General features: G+C 46.0%; 1 pseudogene; it reads right to left on the bottom strand.

The window, feature by feature from the left end:
• Positions 1–12,969: 12,969 nt before the first annotated feature.
• LOC124552748 lies at positions 12,970–13,087 on the bottom strand (annotated as a pseudogene).
• Between the last annotated feature and the right edge of the window lie 3,578 nt (positions 13,088–16,665).

Raw genomic sequence — 16,665 nt, 5'->3', positions numbered from 1 at the left:
ACGATAACTAGTTTGGACAAGAAGAGAATAGAAGCTTTCGAAATGTGGTACTACAGAAGAATGTTGAAGATTAGATGGGTAGATCACATAACTAATGAGGAAGTATTGAATAGGATCGGGGAAAAGAGAAGTTTGTGGCACAACTTGACCAGAAGAAGGGATCGGTTGGTAGGACATGTTCTGAGGCATCAAGGGATCACCAATTTAGTATTGGAGGGCAGCGTGGAGGGTAAAAATCGTAGGGGGAGACCAAGAGATGAATACACTAAGCAGATTCAGAAGGATGTAGGTTGCAGTATGTACTGGGAGATGAAAAAGCTTGCACAGGATAGAGTAGCATGGAGAGCTGCATCAAACCAGTCTCAGGACTGAAGACCACAACAACAACAACAACATCTTTATGTAGACAGTCTTCATGTACTGGTAAGAGAGGACTGTCACAGCACTTATGCCATTCTTTCTTCAGTGTTAATGCTCTTTGGAGATGAGGAGATGGGATGTCAGAGAGCACCAGTAGCCACTTCTGAGGAGTAGACTGGACGGTGCCTGGTATAATCCTCATTGTGTCATTCAGCTGGTCGTCTACCTTCTACCTTCTTTGTACAGGCACTGTTAAGCCATACTGGGCTGTAGTATTCAGCTACTTGGTTTACTAGGGCAAGTGCTGTAGTTCTGAGAGTAGACGCAGTGGGGTCCCAGCCTGTTCCTGAGAGTTTGTGTAGAATGTTGTTACGGATTTTGATTTCAGCAGACGTTTTGTTTACATGTGCGCTGTAGGTCAAGGTAAAACGTGAAATCTTATGGGACTTAACTGCTAAGGCCATCAGTCCCTAAGCTTACCAACTACTTAACCTAAATTATCCTAAGGACAACACACACACCATGTCCGAGGGAGGACTCGAACCTCCTCCGGGACCAGCCGCACAGTCCATGACTGCAGCGCCTGAGACGGCTCGGCTAATTCCACGCGGCCCAAGATGACTCCTAGATATTTAGGGTGAGGACTGAACTTCAGCATGTGGCCACGATATTGAACCTGAGGAATATAGTTGGCTTGTCTGTTGCTCAGAGGGAAGCTGCTGATCTCTTTTTTCGTTATGTTTGGAGTCAGTATCCAGGTTTTGAAGAACTCGACAAGTCTCTGAAGGTCTTCTGTGACCGCGGTTTCTGCTGCTGCGAAGTCATTGGACTGGGCTGTCAGTCCAACGTTGTCAGCGTATATAAACTTTCTAGCAGTAGTAGCTGGTAAATCCGCAGTGAAGAGGGTGTCCCACTCAAACCTCCCTGATTTCACGGACCCATGAGAGAAAAACCACAGTACATACGACAACGAAAAATGTACCACATTGTAGAGCATCTCAAACAGTTTATATTCCAGCGTCAGAAGGGCCAAGTATCGTCTCCAGAGTGCAGCATGGTCGCATGAAGTGAAAATGGCGACGACGTGTGGAGTGGTTGCACGGTTAGAGGCGCCATGTCACTGACTGTGTGGCCCTTCCTGCAGGAGGTTCGAATACTCCCTAGGGCATGGGTGTGTGTGTTGTTGTTAGCAAAGGTTAGTTTATGTAGTGTGTAAGTCTAGGGACCGATGAACTCTGCAGTTTGGTCCCTTAAGAGCTCACACACATTTTAAAATGGTGACTCCACAGCAGCATGCGCAAGCAGTAGTGTGGTCTGCAGAAACAAAATCGCCGATTACTGTGCAAAGAAATTATCGTCGTGTGTATGAATGTGATCCATCTGATGTGAATGGTAAAAGAAGTTTCTGGCAACAGAAAGTGTTCTGAAACATTCTGGCAGTGCACATTACAGAGTTTCAGGGACCGTGGAGGACATCAGACAATGATTTCTCAGAAGCCCACATAAGTCAATTCGTCAAGCATCTAGGCAACTTGATGTACCTGGATCAACATTGCATCGTGTAGCTCACCAGCGTCTTCGTATGCATGCTTACAAAGTGCAAAATCTGCAACATCTGACGCCGAACGACAAACCACGCTGACAACAATTTGCTGTGGATATGCTGAAGCGTATTGATATGGATGCCAGCTTCCTAGAAAGATGTTTCTTTTCAGATGAGGCAACCTTTCATCTATCATGAAGGGTTAATAGGCATAATGTTCGGATTTGGGGTTCGCAAAATCTGCATGTTGTCATTGAACATGTTCGTGGTAGCCCTAAACTAAACGTCTGGTGTGGGCTAATGCACGACAGGATTGTTGGACCATTCTTCCTTGCAGAACAAACAGTAAATGGGTCAGGGTATCTGGACATGTTGGAGCAGTTTGTGTACCCTCAGGTACATGACTTGCAACCCAACATCATTTTTCAACAAGATGGAACTCCGCCGCATTGGTGAACGGCTGTTCATAAGTTCCTGGATAGGAAATTTCCCAATCATTGGATTGGACGCAGAGGACCCATTGCCTGGCTACACGTTCACCCGACATTACGCCGCTTGGTTTCTTTATGTGGCGATTCATGAAGAACCTTGTGTATGTGACCAAAGTGGATGATATTCCTACATTGCAACATTGTATCACTAATACGATTGCAACAATAACAGAGGAAATGTTACAAAGAACTTGGCAAGAAACTGAATATAGACTCCATATTCTTCGTGTTACAAATGGTTCACATGTGGAGGTGTATTGACGATAAATAAATAAAGTCTTTGAGATGCTCTACAATGTGGTGTATTTTTCATTGTTGTATCTACTGTGTGTTTTTTTCCTGGGTCTTTGAAATCAGGGTGGTTTGAGTGGGACACCCTCTATGTGTTGAACAGCAATGGGGCAAGAATCGATCCTTGTGGTAATCCATCATTCAGTTTGTAAGGTCTGTTTACGTTGCCATTTAACTGAACTTCAATCGCTCTGCTGACCAACATGTTGTTCACAACACACTGTACCTTCAAGCCATACGAAATACACTCATGCTCATAAATTAGGGATAATGCTGATACATGGTGAAACAACGCTCTGGTGGGCGGTTTGCATGTTTAGATCACCTCGGGGTATGACCATGCGGTGCATTTGACCTGCGGTCGTCGCACTGTGGTGCTGGCAGCAGTCCACATATGCAGAGGTGTGTTGGTGCATGTCAAGAGGACGGTGCAGCGAGTAAATGTGCAGACGTTTTCAGACGTGCTAATGGTGACTATGTGTTGAAAATGGCTCAAAGAACAAAGAGGGGTTCAATACAAGGGCGACTGGAGGCTGGCCAAACACAGCAGGTCGTAGCACGGGCCCTCCATATGCCACAAAGAGTGATCTCAAGATTATGGCAACGATTCCAGCACACAGGAAACGTATCCAGGCGCTACAGTATGGGGCGTCCACAGTGTACAACACCACCTGAAGACAGATATTTCACCATAAGTGCCCACAGACGGCCACTGAAGGGAGCCTTGTTTGGGATCGTACCACAGCCACTGAACAGCTGTCTCCAGACACACAGTCCACAGACGACTGAACAGACATGGTTTATTCGCCCGGAGACCTGCAAGGTGCATTCCACTGACCCCTGGTCACAGGAGAGCCTGAAAAGCCTGGTGTCAAGAACACAGTACATGGTCATTGGTCCCAGGTTATGTTCACAGACGAGTCCAGGTTAGTCTGAACAGTGATTCTCGCCGGGTTTTCATCTGGCATGAACCAGGAACCAGATACCAACCCCTTAATGTCCTTAAAAGGGACCTGTATGGAGGTCGTGGTTTGATGGTGTGGGGTGGGATTATGATTGGTGTACGTACACCCCTGCATGTCTTTGATGGAGGAACAGTAACAGGGATGTCATATAGCACCAGTATGTCCGCCTTTCCAGGGATGCAGTGGGTCCCACCTTCCTGCTGATGGATGATAACACACGGCCCCACCGAGCTCCCATCATGGAGCACCTTATAACAGAAGATATCAGGCGAATGGAGTGGCCTGCCTGTTCTCCAGAATGCCGCGTGGGATTAGCTGAGTCATGCAGCCATGGTCTGTGCGGCTGGTCCCAGCGGGGGTTTGAGTCCTCCCTCGGGCATGGGTGTGTGTGTTTGTCCTTAGGATAATTTAGGTTAAGTAGTATGTAAGCTTAGGGACTGATGACCTTACCAGTTTTAAGTCCCATAAGATTTCACACACATTTGATTTGTTCTCCACAACTTAACCCCATCGAGCACGTCTGGGTTGCTCTCGGTAGATATATCGCTGCATGTCTTCAAACCCCTACCACACTTCAGGAGCTCATACAGGCACTGATGCAGGAATGGGAGGCCATGTCCCAGCAGCTACTCGACCACCTGATCCAGAGAATGCCAACCCGTTTTGCGGCCTGTGTACGTGTGCATGGTGATCATATCCCATACTGATGTCGGGGTACATGCACAGGAAACAGTGGCGTTTTGTAGCACATGTTTCCGGACGGTTTTCTCAACTTATCACCAATACCGTGGACTTACAGATTTGTGTCGTGTGTGTTCCCTATGTGCCTATGCTATTAGCATAGTGCCACGTTGTGTGGCAGCACCTTCTGCAATTATCCTTAATTTATGAGCATGAGTGTATATACTGTAATGAGGACCCATAGAGAGGCGCCAGCCGACTATATCCGAAGTTACGGACTAGAAGTGTGAAGGAAAGCTCAATCCACAGCTCGGCATCGGATGCACTACCTGCTCGAGTCTCAAGTACACGTTCAAGTACAACTTCAAACACCTGTGTACTTCTTTCGCTACGCGTCCAAAACGATTTTCTCTGAAAACGAGCGTTTCGTATCGCGGCTCTGATTTTGTCGTATCCTTGTCAGCGCTGTAGAGTGCAGACGTGTTCTCACTGACTCATCGCTCAAGCCGTTGCGTCAGCGTAATGTTTACGTGGCGTTCGTGGGTTCGGCAGGCGGTGCTCGTTCTCTCGTCTACTCTTCCTGCCGTGTAGACGCTCTTTGACAGGTTCAGGGAATGACACTGACCGCAGGCTAATTGTTTGCGAATGCCTGTTCCCACGTGTTCGCTTCCATTCACCGTGAACGAGCCGTAATACGCCGTGATTCTAACGCGAGCGCTACACGCCTCGTTTGTTTCGTTTCGACAGTTATCAGTAGAGGCACCTGTGTGTGGTGAAAATTTTTGCCCGATTTCGTCATTTTTAAAAAGCTATTTCGGTATATTTTTCGCTAGTTTTTTTCCATTTCCTCAATAATTTCGTTAAATTTTATTTCCACTTTTCAGCAGTAAAAGGTACAGGGAATACATTTATGGCACATTTGCAGTGTGTACGAGGCCTGTTCAGAAAGTAAGCTCCGATTGATTGCCAAATTGAAACCACAGTGAACATCAGATATGTTTTACTTGTAACAATTAGCTACACCTTTCAGCTACTTCTCTACGTAGGCGCCGTATTTCTATCATATTTCATCAACAATGTAGCCCTGTATTTCTGCTGAATGTGTATCACTATTAACCTCAGTTTTTGGTACTCTTGTTGCTGTAATTTTGTTGAACGCATATTTCGATACCACTGTTGTATAATAACTGCACTACTTTTTTGTTCCAAAAATGATGTTCGTTCCTTTCTCATTAAATGAACAGCTCTAATCCAACACTGTATTTTCATAGCAGCAGCCTTTTGTACCTGAAAAGCAGCCTTGTGTTGCTTCATTGCTCTGTTGGCTCTAAATCTCTGCTGAACTAATCGAACAGTCAATTTCAGTTTTTGATATTCATGTTGTTGTAATTTTGTAGAATACATATTTCGATACCATTGTTGAATAATAATTGCACTTCGTTTTTGCTCTAGAAATGATGTACGTTCCTTTCTCGCTGCAGTCTGGAACCGCAAGGCCGCTACGGTCGCAGGTTCGAATCCTGCCTCGGGCATGGATGTTTGTGATGTCCTTAGGTTAGTTAGGTTTAACTAGTTCTAAGTTCTAGGGGACTAATGACCTCAGCAGTTGAGTCCCATAGTGCTCAGAACCATTTGAACCATTTTTTACGTTCCTTTCTCATTAAATAAACAGCTCTAATCCAACACTGTATTTTGCAGGCAGCAGCCCTTTGGAACTAGTTTGCATTGTTGTCTGCCATTGTAGTGTTGGGCAGCGGCGGCTGGATGTGAATAGCGCGTAGCGTTGCGCAGTTGGAGGTGAGCCGCCAGCAGTGGTGGATATGGGGAGAGAGATGGCGGAGTTTTGTAATTTGTCATGAACTGCTATATATATTATGACTATTGAGGTAAATACATTGGTTGTCCTCTATCAAAATCTTTCATTTGCTAACTATGCCTATCAGTAGTTAGTGCCTTCAGTAGTTTGAATCTTTTATTTAGCTGGCAGCAGTGGCGCTCGCTGTATTGCAGTAGCTTGAGTAGCGAAGATTTTTGTGAGGTAAGTGATTTGGGAAAGGTATAGTTTAATGTTAGTCAGGGCCCATTCTTTTGTAGGGATTATTGAAAGTCAGATTGCGTTGCACGAACAAAATATTGTGTGTCAGTTTAAGCACAGTCTCGTATATTTGTTCAAAGGGGACGTTTCAAGTGAAAAATCTTTTATTTTACATAAATTGAAAAAAGCATAAAACTTATAAATCATGAAAGTTTGGAAAAGATTTATCCTGTCCTAGTCTATAGACACAACACACAAGCCAGCCCGAGAAAGCCATGGATACCATGACTTCCATATTACTGGGAGTCAGAGCTGTTCTCCTGTCATACATTATGTTGCAGTATCTAGAAAATGATCTCTCGCTATCAACATTACTGACTGGGATCCACAAAGCCTCCACTACAGCTTTACATAAATCTGGTATGTATTTGTTCATCCATTCTCTCAGCTTCGGATGATCAACTTTGTCCATCGGAATGTTAGCCTCAATGAAAGCTCGAGTAGTCGATAAAATGAATTCTTCTTTATCATTTTTCGCTCGTTTTGCCCCTGCAGTGACTTCCGTGAGCGTAGCTTGTCTTTTTATACCAGTAGTTGTTAGGGCCTTCTCCTTGTTCTTCTTGTGGGAAGAACTGTTATTAATGTGTTTCAGGCACGTGTCCCTCCTCTGCCACTCAATACGCACATTGCAGTATTTGCACATAAGTATCTTCCTAGCCGGCCGTTGTGGCCGTGCGGTTCTAGGCGCTGCTACGGTCGCAGGTTCGAATCCTGCCTCGGGCACGGATGTGTGTGATGTCCTTAGGTTAGTTAGGTTTAAGTAGTTCTAGGGGACTGATGACCTCAGATGTTAAGTCCCATAGTGCTCAGAGACAGCCAGTATCTTCCTACTTTTGTCGAAAACATAAAATCCTTCGGACGAAAATTCCTTTTCTCGGTCGAAAACTGTCACTACCATATTAATCATCTGCAGCACGACAACACAACACAAAATACCACACTCAATGCACCGGCGATCCACAACGAATTCCAACACGCAATACTGAATATGTGCTGTCACCGCCAGACGCCACACTTGCTAGGTGGTAGCCTTTAAATCGGCCGCGGTCCATTAGTATACGCCGGACCCGCGTGTCGCCACTGTCAGTGATTGCAGACCGAGCGCCGCCACACGGCAGGTCTAGAGAGACTTCCTAGCACTCGGCCCAGTTGTACAGCCGACGTTCATAGCAATGGTTCACTGACAACCACGCTCTCATTTGCCGAGACGATAGTTAGCATAGCCTTCAGCTACGTCATTTGCTACGACCTAGCAAGGCGCGATAGCATTTGATATTGAGATTATTACATGTACCGTCAACAGCGATGTACAACAAGTGTGGATTAAAGTTAAGTATTATATCAACTACGTACTTTATTTGTTACTATTAATTCCCTTAACTGTTCCAGACCTCGGGCCAGTCAGCGTGTAATTAAACGCGTGCATTTCGGCCTCCTCTAGCAACACAGTGTTGGCTCTTCTGCCAACACTTCAGAATACACCGCCAGAACATACAGAACATTGTAGAATGTCTTTCGAATACTCGATATATTATACATATCGAAATGGTGTACAATCGATATCCAGACTGTATTACCATAACTCCAATCGAATTTCCGCAGTTAAGTTCAAATGACGAGATTTTGCAAAGTTTCGTCAATTATTTCCCGATTTGGCTTAAAAGTAAATAGTTTCGCGTTTTCAGCAAAATGTGTAAAATTTCGTGAAAATTTCGCGATTCCGCGCTTTGCGAAAAACAGGTGCCTCTAGTTATCAGTGATGAGTGTAGAAAGAAAGTAACGGAAGCGCGTGACGTACGGCACTTAGAACCTGAAGTGTGCTTACAGCGCACATCTCTCAATCCCAATGAGACAAGTGACACTAAATCACCTGACCACGTTCGAAGTCCGTGAGTTCCGTGGAGCGCCCCATTCTGCTCTCTCACGATGTCTAATGACTACTGAGTACCTGCCAATAGGTGGCAGCAGAATGCACGTAATAGGAAAAACGTATGTTTTTGGGGGCGTCCGGATACTTTTGATCACGTAGTGTGTCTCAGGTTGTATCGGCTTTCAAGTGAAGAACTATCATTCTGGTGGAATTCTTATGGGGAATAACTCGTTTCGTTGATGTAAAATTTTCATCTCCTTTTCCTCTTTCAGTTAGTACTATAGATTCGGAGACTTGAGTAGTGGAGCAACGTTCGGCAGGCTAATACCTCGAGTACGCGACAACCACAAAAAAATGGTTCAAATGACTCTGAGCACTATGGGACTTAACATCTGAGGTCATCAGTCCTCTAGAACTTAGAACTACTTAAACCAAACTAACCTGAGGACATCACATACATCCATGCCCGAGGCAGGATTCGAACCTGCGACCGTAGCGGTAGCGCCGTTCCAGGCTGAAGCGCCTAGAACCGCTCGGTCGCTGCGGCCGGCCGACAACCACAATTTCAGTGCTTCAACGAGAATGTTAGTATGGAATTCGATTCTGATTCCCGTGCTGCTTTACGGATCTGAATCCTGGGCAGTTTACAGGCGGCACCTTAGAACGCTGGCACGATGCCCGAGGAGGATTCTGCATATAACACGACGAGATAGGCGCGCAAATGCGAGCGTGCCCCGGCAGGCAGTACTGTGGCGCCAGATTTGACGGGCGGAAAACGCAGTCCGCATGACCACTATAGTAGTCGTAAGGTCAAACGAGTGTTGCTCCGACTTATCTAGTGGGCGAACGACGTGTGCGAGGTCATATGAAACTATTTAAGAGAGTCTACCTGAAAACGTGTCACGATGATGTTAACGCCTGAGAGAAATCAGCGCTCGCCCGTGGTCCTAACCGCCGTGTCGCGAATGCCTGTCACGTGAGGAGACGAGATTTATGGCGTCTTATGATCTTCCGCAGATAAAATGTTTAGAACATTACAGAATTATCGCCAAATAAGTTCTAGAGTAGTTGCATTTCGAAGGAATCGCCCGTCATTATTCGTGATTATGTGCATAATAATACAGGGTGATTCAAAAAGAATACCACAACTTTAAAAATGTATATTTAATGAAAGAAACATAATATAACCTTCTATTATACATCATTACAAAGAGTATTTAAAAAGTTTTTTTTCACTCAAAAACAAGTTCAGAGATGTTCAATATGGCCCCCTCCAGACACTCGAGCAATATCAACCTGATACTCCAACTCGTTCCACACTCTCTGTAGCATTCAGGCGTAACAGTTTGGATAGCTGCTGTTATTTCTCGCTTCAAATCATCAATGGTGGCTGGGAGAGGTGGCCGAAACACCATATCCTTAACATACCCCCATAAGAAAAAATCGCAGGGGGTAAGATCAGGGCTTCTTGGAGGCCAGTGATGAAGTGCTCTGTCACGGGCTGCCTGGCAGCCGATCCATCGCCTCTGGTAGTTGACGTTCAGGTAGTTACGGACAGATACTGTAAGTGCCAATGTGGTGGCGCTCCATCCTGCTGAAATTGTGGAATTTGCAGCTCTCTGCTAGCTCTGCGAGTCGATTTTCCTGGGCTGCGAACAAATGCTTGCTGGATGCGTGCTACATTTTCACCACTCGTTCTCGGCCGTTCAGAACTTTTCCCTTTGCACAAACACCCATTCTCTGTAAACTGTTTATACCAACGTTTAATACACCACCTATCAGGAGGTTTAACACCATACTTCGTTCGAAATGCACGCTGAACAACTGTCGTCGATTCACTTCTGCCGTACTCAATAACACAAAAAGCTTTCTGTTGAGCGGTCACCATCTTAGCATCAACTGACGCTGACGCCTAGTCAACAGCGCCTCAAGCGAACAAATGTACAACTAAATGAAACTTTATAGCTCCCTTAATTCGCCGACAGATAGTGCTTAGCTCTGCCTTTTGTCGTTGCAGAGTTTTAAATTCCTAAAGTTGTGGTATTCTTTTTGAATCACCCTGTACAATGAAGCGCCAAAGAAACTGGTACAGGCATGCGTATTCAAATACAGAGATATGGAAACAGGTAGAATGCGTCAATGGTTCAAAAATGGCTCTGTGCACTATGGGACTCAACTTCTGTGGTCATCAGTCTCCTAGAACTTAGGACGACTTAAACCTAAGGACATCACACACATCCATGCCCGAGGCAGGATTCGAACCTGCGACCGTAGCGGTCGCGCCGTTCCAGACTGTAGCGCCTAGAGCCGCTGAGCCACCCCGGTCGGCAATGCGTCAATGCAGTCGGCAACACCTATATAATACAACTAGTGTCTGGCTCAGTTGTTAGATCGGGTACTGCCGCTACAATGACAGGTTATCAAGTATAAGTGAGATTGAACGTGGTGTTATAGTCACCCGCACGAGGGATGGGAGATAGCACCTCTGAGGTAACGATGAAGTGCGAATTTTCCCGTACGACCATTACACGAGTGTACCGCGAATATCAGAAAATCGGTAGAACATCAAATCTCCGACATCGTTGCGGCGGGGAAAAGAACCTTTAAGTTTTCAGCGTGACAGAAGTGCAAAACTTCCGCAAATTGCTGCAGATTTCAATGCTTGGCCATCAACAAGTCAGCATGCGAACCATTCAACGAAACATTATCGGTATGGGCTTTCAGAACCGAAGGCCCACTCGTGTACCCTTGATAACTGCACGATTCAAAGCTTTAAGCCTCGCCTGCGACTGTCGACACCGACATTGATGACTGCAAACATGATGCCTGGTCGGACGAGTCTCGTTTCAGACTGTATCGAGCGGATGCAGATGTACAGGTATGGAGAGAACCTCATGAATGTATGGACCCTGCATGTGAGCAGGGAATTGTTCAAGCTGGTGGAGGCTCTGTAATGGTGTGGTGCGTGTGCAAATGCAGTGATATGGGCCTTCCGATGCGTCTAGATACGACTCTGACAGGTGACACGTACGTAAGGACCCTGTCTGATCACCTGCATCCATTCGTGTCCATTGTGCATTCCGACAGACTTGGGCAACTCCAGCAGGACAATGCGACACTCCACACGTCCAGAATTGCTACATAGCGGCAACACTTCCACTGACATGGACACTGTTGAGCATGCCTGGGATGCCTTGCAACGTGCTGTTCAGAAGAGATCTCCACCCCCTCGTACTCTTACGGATTTATGGAAGGTCCTGCAGCATTCATGGTGTCAGTTCCCTCCAGCACTACTTGAGACTTCAGTCGAGTCCATGCGACGTCGTGTTGCTGCACTTCTGCGTGCTCGCGGGGGTCCTACACGATATTAGGCAGGTGTACCAGGTTCTTTGCCTCTGCAGTGTATATAGGCGTTAGGGAACACAGCGCCTATTCCTATTATACAAATAGACTTTGTACTTTCGTGTCTTCTTCATCCGTATGCAGTTTGTTTTCTTTTCGTGGCACACTGAAAAGTTGCATAGTGTTCTCCTACAAGGGAGACAGTACATCTGAAAGAAAATGTTTACCTTTTTTAGAGAAAAAATTACACCATCCAGAAATAAGAAAGTGAGTAGATAAATGTGTTATAATGAAAATTATTTCAACAGTCTAAAAGTCGGATTTTTTGAGGAGAAGAATAATTTTCGATGTTATTTGGCAATTAGCAAGATAATGAGATAGAAATAAAATAATGCAAATGTCGTGTGACTACGGCCTCCCGTCGCGTAGACCGTTCGCCGGGTGCAAGTCTTTCGATTGGACGCCACTTCGGTGATTTGCACGTCGATTTGGATGCAATGATGATGATAAGGACAACACAACACCCAGTCCCTGAGCAGAGAAAATCTCCGACCCAGCCGGGAATCGAACCGGGCCTTTAAGATGGACATTTTGCCGCGCTGACCATTTTTTTTTTTTTTTGCATTTTTGTTCGTTGTTGATCGTTGGGATCCTTGTGGACGTCACATGACATCCGTTTAAAGTTCGTTTGTTGATCCTTCCACTCTGTTTTCTTCTTACAGAGGCCAACCAACTCTCTGACCGAACACGCTGAGCTACCGTGCTGACACGACTCAGCTGCCGGGGACGGACGAGGCAGAAATGACAACGGAAGAAGGCGTTATTTACTGCGTCCTATATCTTCAAAATGGTTCAAATGGCTCTGAGCACTATGGGACTTAAATTCTGAGGTCATCAGTCCCCTAGAACTTGGAACTACTTAAACCTAACTAACCTAAGTACATCACACACATCCATGCCCGAGGCAGGATTCGAACCTGCGACCGTAACGGTAGCGCGGCTCCAGACTGCAGCGCCCAGAACCGCTCGGCCACCCCTATATCTTCCTCGATGTATTTGATAGTATATATTTTCTGGAGCAAAATAAATGTGCATCTTCTACGATGTCTCAACTAAAACTTAACTCCTCCCGAGCAGGCCATGAATGCCCAACGGTACCGACCGGCCGCCATGTCATCCTCAGGCCACGGGCGTCACTGGATGCGGATATGGAGGGGCATGTGGTCAGCACACCGCCCTCCCGGCCGTGTGTCAGTTTACAAGACCGGAGCCGCTACTCCTCAATCAAGTGGCTCCTCAGTTTGCCTCACAAGGGCTGAGTGCACCCCGCTTGCCAACAGCGCTCGGCAGACCAGATGGTCACCCATCCGAGCGCTAGCCCAGACCGACAGCGCTTAACTTCGGTGATCTGACGGGAACCGGTGTTACCACTGCGGCAAGGCCGTTGGCACTCTGAAATGTCTGAATGACTCCTTTCCTGTTCTTTCAGTTTGCAGGAGTGTGAGCAATTTACCATGCGACGTTTGACAAGTTCCACTATGAATTCTGTTTTTGTCACTGCTTGTTGCTTCATTTTGTTACTATATTTCTATTTTTTCGTAAAGACAACGGTCTGTCACAACCTCACTTTCACCATTCAGATGTCAAAACTGCACGGCTAGTTAGTTAGTTAGTTACGTGTTCTATTGATCAATAGCAAGGAAAACTGTTATGATGTGGAAAGTGTCAAATGCACAAGAAATGCGCACAGGAAACAAGTTTTTTTCTTTTTTTCTGTTTCTTTTTTTGTTTACATTATAGTATTATACCTAAATATTTCTATTGTCTATTCCATTCCCTTAAATGGCACAAAATGCGTATATTATATCTCCAGATTTATTTACTCATATTCAAGAATTAATCTATGGTATAGAAGGAGTTGTCAAGGATGTATGATTTCAATTTGTTTTTGAAACTATTACTGCTGTCAGTCAGACATTTTATCTCATCTGGTAATTTATCAAAAAGTTTTATAGCAGCATATTTTACCACTTTCTGTGCCAAAGATAGGTTAAGTAAAGGATAGTGTGCGTCTTTCTATTTTCTGGTATTGTAATCATGAATGTCGCTGTTGACTTTAAACTGGTCCATGTTGTTGAGAAAAAATTTCATTGCTGAGTAAGTGTACTGTGAAGCAGTTGTAAGAATTCCTAACCTTTTAAACAGATGCCTAGAAGATGTGCGACTATGAACCCCACACATTATTCTAACTACTTTGTTTTGAGCAGTGAATACCTTTTGCCTAAGTGTTGACTTGCCCCAGAATATTATTCCATATGGCATCACAGAGTGGAAGTAGGCAAAGTATGTTAGCTTACTAATTTCTACATCCTCAAAATTGGCAATTATTCTGATTGCAAAAGTTGGTGAACCTAGTCGCTTTAGCACTCACTCCGTCTGCAGGCCACAAGTAGCCCACCGGGACCATCCGACCGCCGTGTCATCCTCAGTGAGGACGGGGATAGGAGGGTCGTGTGGTCAGCACACCGCTCTCCCGGTCGTTATGATGATTTTTCTTTGACCAGAGCCGCTTCTACTCGGTAGAGTAGCTCCTCAATTGGCATCACGAGGCTAAGTGCACCCCGAAAAATCGCAACAGCGCACGACGGCTCGGATGGTCACCCATCCAAGTGCCGACCACGGCCGACAGCGCTTAACTGCGGTGATCTCACGGGAACCGGTGTATCCACTGCGGCAAGGCCGTTGCCTTAATCGCGTTAGGAGGTCCAAAATATGAATTTTCCAGTTAAGATTCTCATCTACGTGTACACCCAAAAACTTAGTATGCTCTACCCTGGCTACTGACTTCTTTTGATGTGTTATGTTTATTGAAGGAATTATACTTTTTGCAGCAGAAAATTGGATGTACTGTGTTTTTTCAAAGTTCAGAGCAAACCCATTCGCAGAAAACCAATTAATAACTATTCCCAAGACCTTACTTGTATAATTTTCTATAGGACTTTCTTTTACTGGATTAATAATTATGCTTGTATCACCAGCAAACAGTGTCAGTGTTAGTTCAGTGTGAGTTCGACAGACGGCGCTGACGTGTAAGCGAAAACGACTACACAGAACAGACAAGACTAACAAGGGGAGGCCGCCAATTGTGAAATTCAGATTCGATTCATACTGCGCATAATAAAAGCTCATGGCCAGAGGTGTAATGTGGCAAAGCACCAAGATGCACTTCTCAGCCGTTGTCGAGAAAATCGACAGTTAAAAGAAACCGTTGCAGTGAAATACTCTCGACGATTAGTAATTTTCTACAGTGTCGTGGCGCAGCGGTAAGCGCTCGGGTTCGTAATGCGAAAGTCGCCGGATCGACTCTCGCGCCATGCAAATAGTTTTTAATTATTAGTTTTTTGTAATATATATATATATATATATATATATATATATATATAGTATTAATGAATTGCTTATGCATGTTGGTGAAGGCGGATCGCTCTCCAATTGTACCGCCTCCATTTTTCCGTTTTTTTTTAACAGGGTGTACCAAAGCTCTCCCGTCCGCACTGATTTTCGACAATGTTATAAGTTGCGCTAGGGACCGCATCTACCTTCTTTCGAAGTTAGCAGGCAACTACGCTGTTATGCGGCGGCTCGTTTCGGCCCATTCAACATCTGTCCTTCAAGTCTAACGAGCGAGTAACGGAGTTTATGTTTCATACCTGCCACAGCAAATTTGTGTTCGTAGGGTCTCTATTCTAATTCGAACGTTTGACTTACGCTATACGTATTCGTTTCGGAATATCGTTTCTACGTCTTCCGTTAACTATGCGTGGTTAACATTATGAAGACAATTAATAACATTTGTGAAATACAACTTTGTTTGCGGAAAACATAATGATCTTCGAAGTCGCCAGTTTTTCCACGACAAACGGCTTTCAACAACTTATTATATGCATAATTGTTGCAACTGATTGCCGGGAATTATATATACACTCCTGGAAATGGAAAAAAGAACACATTGACACCGGTGTGTCAGACCCACCATACTTGCTCCGGACACTGCGAGAGGGCTGTACAAGCAATGATCACACACACGGCACAGCGGACACACCAGGAACCGCGGTGTTGGCCGTCGAATGGCGCTAGCTGCGCAGCATTTGTGCACCGCCGCCGTCAGTGTCAGCCAGTTTGCCGTGGCATACGGAGCTCCATCGCAGTCTTTAACACTGGTAGCATGCCGCGACAGCGTGGACGTGAACCGTATGTGCAGTTGACGGACTTTGAGCGAGGGCGTATAGTGGGCATGCGGGAGGCCGGGTGGACGTACCGCCGAATTGCTCAACACGTGGGGCGTGAGGTCTCCACAGTACATCGATGATGTCGCCAGTGGTCGGCGGAAGGTGCACGTGCCCGTCGACCTGGGACCGGACCGCAGCGACGCACGGATGCACGCCAAGACCGTAGGATCCTACGCAGTGCCGTAGGGGACCGCATCGCCACTTCCCAGCAAATTAGGGACACTGTTGCTCCTGGGGTATCGGCGAGGACCATTCGCAACCGTCTCCATGAAGCTGGGCTACGGTCCCGCACACCGTTAGGCCGTCTTCCGCTCACGCCCCAACATCGTGCAGCCCGCCTCCAGTGGTGTCGCGACAGGCGTGAATGGAGGGACGAATGGAGACGTGTCGTCTTCAGCGATGAGAGTCGCTTCTGCCTTGGTGCCAATGATGGTCGTATGCGTGTTTGGCGCCGTGCAGGTGAGCGCCACAATCAGGACTGCATACGACCGAGGCACACAGGGCCAACACCCGGCATCGTGGTGTGGGGAGCGATCTCCTACACTGGCCGTACACCACTGGTGATCGTCGAGGGGACACTGAATAGTGCACGGTACATCCAAACCGTCATCGAACCCATCGTTCTACCATTCCTAGACTGGCAAGGGAACTTGCTGTTCCAACAGGACAATGCACGTCCGCATGTATCCCGTGCCACCCAACGTGCTCTAGAAGGTGTAAGTCAACTACCCTGGCCAG

This window comes from Schistocerca americana, chromosome 10, assembly GCF_021461395.2.
Source record: "Schistocerca americana isolate TAMUIC-IGC-003095 chromosome 10, iqSchAmer2.1, whole genome shotgun sequence".
In the NCBI taxonomy this organism is placed as follows: domain Eukaryota; kingdom Metazoa; phylum Arthropoda; class Insecta; order Orthoptera; family Acrididae; genus Schistocerca; species Schistocerca americana.
This window is presented reverse-complemented; position numbering and strand designations above follow the sequence as displayed.